Raw genomic sequence first — 5,950 nt, forward strand, 5'->3', positions numbered from 1 at the left:
AAATCTTTTCTACTGCAAGCTCTTTGCTTTCCATGTTTTGGGAAAAGGTAGTATGAACCAAAACAAGAAAAAATTGTCTAACAAACATGTTTTTCAAGCTGTGTACTTAAACAACAGAAGAGATGTGTTTCATAATAGCGAAGATGAACAAGTGCTCATACCTGTAGCTTTTAAGGTATGCACTTTAGAGCCTGTGTCTATTACATATTTTTCTCTTGTTTTGGTACATACTACGGAGATGGTAGTAGATGGGATTAGTTTCACAGTATCTAAACTAAAGAAATGCTCATAGATGTTAAGGTATGCATTTTAGAGCCCATTTTTACTAGATTTTTATTGTGTACCTTCAACTGTACGCGTTCACTCCATTAATTATGATATAACCAAAGCAGCTGTTGGAAACGCTATCTATAATGAACTATCATTTAGTCATTACGTAGTATTTATGCTTACTCAAGCTAAATTCATCGTGCTGCAATTAACAAGGAAGCCGCTAATTTGAAAAAAAAATGATATTGCTTCCTCAGTTATTTTAAACGGGTGTTGTTTAGGCTAGCTCCTATTGCTAGCTTAACGCATAAATGACTACATCGTATTTTAGCACAACAGTTGATTGTTTGCAGTACTAATACGTACAAATCCATATACAGCGTATAATACTGTGTGTCAGTCAACTAACATGGAACTGCAATTTCAGAAGTGAGATAATCAGACAATCTGCAGAGATTCTGATTTCTTGCTTTATTTCAAATGAGAGAGCGTCAAAAACCTGTGCATCTGGAGGTAGACCTCCTCTCTGAACCTTAGACATAGAGGCCAAGGGTATATGAAAATAATTTTTCTGATTTCTGTAAGGATGCTGCAGGATAGGACGTGCTAGAAAAATCGTTAAGAAAAAATTCGATATGTTGCGCCGTTTCCGAGTTAATTAGCATTGAAGTTACGCGCACAAGTTCAAGCAGCCCGCCAGATACAATTAGTTCAGCTGCCCTCATAGTGTAGTTGATAGCGCACGAGACTGTTAAGCCTTTGTGCCTCGGTTTCGATTCTTCCTAGTGTCCCATGTCAAATTTCTGTATCGCACACTTTTCCAGTTCTGGGAAACCGAACAAAGAACACGTGTGACGACACCTTCTCTGGCGAGCAGCTTGAATTTGCGTCAGCAATGGCCTGACTGGCTAACTTCAACGCTAATTAATTCGGAATCGGCGCAAAGTATCGAATTTTTTCTTAGCAATTATTTCTCAGTACAGCCTACCCAACAACACCCTTACAAGTTTTTCAGACTATTTCTAACCACCCTGTATAAAAGAAACGCAAAACAAGAAAAACTAAGAAGTAAAATAGAAGAATAAGAATACATTTGAAACACGTCGTTTAAACCGATCCTTTAAAAAAAAATGAGTACCGCACTTTCACCAAAAGTTTAAGGTCCTGTACTCGTAACAAACTGTGTGCTTCTGGAAGGGAATAAGTTAGTTGTTTAGTAGGGCAGGAGTGGATACTGAGAAGACAGGAAGAGGGTAGTAGTTTGGGGTGTGAGTGGGGCCAACATATGAAGGGGTATGAAACAATGGGGAGGGAAGGGGAAAGGGATAGCGAAAGCCAAGGAGGAAAGGGGGGAGGGGGAGCCGTGGGATGGAATTATAGTTGCTACGACGAATAGTTACAGGGACGGATTTCATATCGTGGAAGACGGACACGTTTGGAGTTTCGATGGGAGAGGATGTGTGTAGATACAGGTTTGGTGGAATGTTTCGGTCTGGCGCATCAGCGTTCTAGGATTGGAAATTAGAGGGGAGCGAGTATCATTATGCGAGCTGACTTTGTGGATAGTACAGTTGTTCTAAGGTGTTCACTGTGAGGGTCTGGCGTTGCGTTACTTACGGAATATCTTGTACCGGCAGTAGAAATCAACATATAGGACACCAGTGAAGTCCAAGTGTATAAGTGTGTCAATGTGAGAAATCATCCAGAGCCTTACTCGGCACCCCGTGACAGGAATAGCCGGTGGCCGGCGCAGCCCACGGCGCTGGAAACCCACAGGTGCGTGGCGTGTGTGAGGCGACGCCTCCGCTGACAGCCGGCCGTGGGAAGTGTACTGAGGTCGCGCCGTAAAGCCGCCACTTTATGGAATCCGCGCGCTGCCGACGCATCTGGGCGCCGCCCACGCGCGGAGGCAGCGCCGCCCGCCTCTGCCCGCCCAGTAGACCGCTTACACGTGCTTTCGATCTACCTCCAAATGCCATTTACATCCCTACTTTAAGCTGCGAGTAATTTCACTAATGCGAAGTTATTATTATTACTCCCGTCCGCCTCTGTAGCTGTGTGGTCAGAGCTGATCGTTACTACATGAAGGAACAGATATCGAACCCCGGAATAATCAACGAACTTTCTTTTGGGGAATGACTGGAGAGGTGTGTGGTCAGACACGCGAGGACAACAAAGGAGATACTTGGAGATGAAGCGCCAGCTCCCGTTCCAAAAGTAATTCACGTCAGGATAGCAGTGCACCGGCCATTTGTCCTTTCGAAAGAAAGGAAGAGAGATTATTGTTTGTTGTCCCGTCGGAAACAGGGTTATTCCGGAAAAAAAAACTTGACATGCACATTAAACGTACCCCACTGCTTCCCAACATTTGCCCCTCCAGTTTGCGTCCCTGAACCTCACGTAGAAAGTGGAGTTGGTGGGGCATGGTACTAGAAGCACGAAGAGTTAATTTCGTAACAAACACATTCTTATCAAAAGTATTAGGATGCTTCTGGTAAAAGGTTAAAACATTGTGGAAACAAGAAAAAACCTCTTAAAAATAGCGACATCATGCAGCGGTGTGAGATATTAGAAACTTGTATTGCATGTGTTCAAATGAGTGTGAAATCCCACAGGACAAAACTGCTGAGGTCATCGGTCCCTAGACTTACACACTACTTAAAGTAACTTATGCTAAGAACAACACACACACTCATGCCCGTGGGAGGACTCGAACCTCCGGCAGGAGGTTCCGCGCAATCCGTGACATAGCGCCTCTAACGGCGCGGCCACTCCGCACGGCGTATTGCATAATAACACTCTTGATTCGCGTAAGGGATTAAAGTTTCAGACCACCGCCATTAAATAACAGCAAATAGAATCATATCTTGTGACGTCATGCCAAGCTGCAAAGAGATTTTTCGACAAATGTGTGAACGGTACCGCTATTAAGCGAAGAAATTGTAGATGAAAGAGTTACAGAGATAAATGACTACATTGCAGGGGAGTATGTTTCCATACACCAAGAACTAAACACCGAGTGAGATCTCGCAGGTATAAGACCCTGGTCTACTACTCGGTAGGACGACGGTTCAAATCACCATCCGAGCATCCAGTGTTAGGTTTTGCGTGATATCCTTAATTTGCTCAAAATAAATGCCAGGATGCTACCTTAGAAAGGGCACGGCCCATACACCATCCCGTCGTCCCCCAGTCGAGCTTGTGCTCCATCTCTAATGACGGTGTCTCGACGGAGCGTTAAAATCTAATCTTTCTTGCCTTTCCTAAGAATAAAATATATCACCACTATAAGATACGAAGCAAACACAGTAACCCATGAATTAATGAAATCATCTAGAAACATAGCGCACACACACACACACACACACACACACACAACCTGTGGAATAACATAAACACGCACACAGACGCAAACACTAATCAGAAAATATAAACACCAACACACAAAGAACAATAGCAGACGCTGCCACTAGTACCACAGCAAAAAGAAAACACGAACGCATCCCGCAAAACAAAGCACCCGAAACGGCGAGATGACAGTGGGTCTTCACAAAACAAAAACATGAATATATTTAGTGTCATTGAAAGTACTGTGTGCTAAAATATAGCACATTTGTAGAAGAACAGGAATTATGACGAAGGCAACAAGAAACCGTGAGTAATGATAGTAATTAATACTGTTTATAGTAACGAGTTAAAGCATGCGATCTGTCCATGACTAGCAAACAAAATTATTAAAAAAAATAATATTGGTACAGTGCCCTCTGGACATGCTTTAGAATCACGCGAAACGCGTTTGGTCCTAATGATACTTCATTACAGTTGCAAAAGACGGTATTTAAATTACACAATTCTTATGTGTCAGAGACTCCAGAAAAAAATAGGTCGAAAAACAAAGAAGACACCATGCTTATAACTATATATGACAGTAGTATCTGTTCCCGAAAGAACAGTTACCGTCGATGACCATGCAGCTTTGCTAGAAATGAAATGATAATTAAACTGACACCCTAGCTGCAAGCAGGCGTTGATACACTTTATTGGGGACATGTTGAAAATGTGTGACCCGACCGGGACTCGAACCCGGGATCTCCTGCTTACATGGCAGTCGCTCTATCCATCGGAGCCACCGCGGGCACAGAGGATAGTGCGTCTGCAGGGACTTATCCCTTGCACGCCCCCCGTGAGATCCACATTCCCAACATGTCCACAACACTATATTCGTAGTGCGCCTAATAGATGTTTGCCCATCATACTCATTACTCGTGGCAGATTAATCTACCAAGTCCCGTACGAGTTCGGGCATAGCGTGTGCGTTCGCACAAGAAGGTCAAAGGCCGGAAACCCATATTTTTAACTATATATGACGGTAGTATCTGTTCCCGAAAGAACAGTTACCGTCGATGACCATGCAGCTTTGCTAGAAATGAAATGATAATTAAACTGACACCCTAGCTGCAAGCAGGCGTTGATACACTTCATTGGGGACATGTTGAAAATGTGTGCCCCGACCGGGACTCGAACCCGGGATCTCCTGATGGGCAAACATCTATTAGGCGCACTACGAATGTAGTGTTGTGGACATGTTGGGAATGTGGATCTCACGAGGGGCGTGCAAGGGATAAGTCCCTGCAGACGCACTATCCTCTGTGCCCGCGGTGGCTCAGATGGATAGAGCGTCTGCCATGTAAGCAGGAGATCCCGGGTTCGAGTCCCGGTCGGGGCGCACATTTTCAACATGTCCCCAATGAAGTGTATCAACGCCTGCTTGCAGCTAGGGTGTCAGTTTAATTATCAGACACCATGTTGTTTGCCAGAATTACACCGAACCTGTCAAGTAATAACAAAAGAATGAGTTGTACGTCGTAATCAGTGTCTTTCGAAAACGAGTAAGGAAAAAATCACATTTGGTAATGAAAATCAAGAATAGTTAAAAATCACGTTTGTTAATAAAAATACCAATAAAATAAAACTGTACAGTGCGAACTTTCACGAAGCCTCCAGATAATGCCATAAAATCTTTGCTGCTGTACAATGGAGTATTTCAACTGCAGGTAGTTTACACAGCTTGTTTCATAAGGTTAGAGTTTTCTGTAATTGTGTTCACAGACAAGCGTCATCAGTCTCGATCCTCATTGCTCCTGAATCGCATCTCTTACGCACCTTCGCACTGTTTACTCGCTGTTTTATCGAACGTTCTGCACTGCATGAATACAAATGCCGGGATGCTACCTCAGAAAGGGCACGGTCCATACACCATCTCGTCCCCCAGTCGAGCTTCTGGTCCATCCCTAATGACGATGTCTCGACGGAGCGTTAAAACCTAATCTTTCTTGCTTTTCCTAAGAATAAACTGTATCACAGACAAGAAGACTAAAGCGACGCCATACCATCCCTGCAAGTTACGGGACACCGTTGCAGAAGAGGGTTAATCTGGAGTTAGGACGCCCAATGAACAATTGCCATTTGTTCTCGACGTTGGCGGCTCACAGAGACGGAGCCTCCCTGCACCTGAAGAATGCCTGCTAGCCCCGCTCCCACTACGGCACTGGTTCCCAGGGCAGGGGCGCGACTTCCACCTGGCCACCAGACTCAGAAGTGAGTGCCCCCTCCCCTTCCCACCCCAGGCTACATCTCCAACAATAGACGAGCAGTGTGCGTTACATCCCATCGCTGCTTG

General features: G+C 44.4%; 1 non-coding gene across 1 annotated transcript; it reads left to right on the plus strand.

Moving 5' to 3' along the window:
• The first annotated feature begins 4,921 nt into the window (after positions 1–4,921).
• Positions 4,922–4,996, plus strand: Trnat-ugu. Its single transcript has one exon. It is a non-coding gene; the product is annotated as a tRNA-Thr (tRNA).
• The last annotated feature ends 954 nt before the right edge of the window (positions 4,997–5,950 follow it).

Source organism: Schistocerca piceifrons, chromosome 4, assembly GCF_021461385.2.
Source record: "Schistocerca piceifrons isolate TAMUIC-IGC-003096 chromosome 4, iqSchPice1.1, whole genome shotgun sequence".
In the NCBI taxonomy this organism is placed as follows: Eukaryota; Metazoa; Arthropoda; class Insecta; order Orthoptera; family Acrididae; genus Schistocerca; species Schistocerca piceifrons.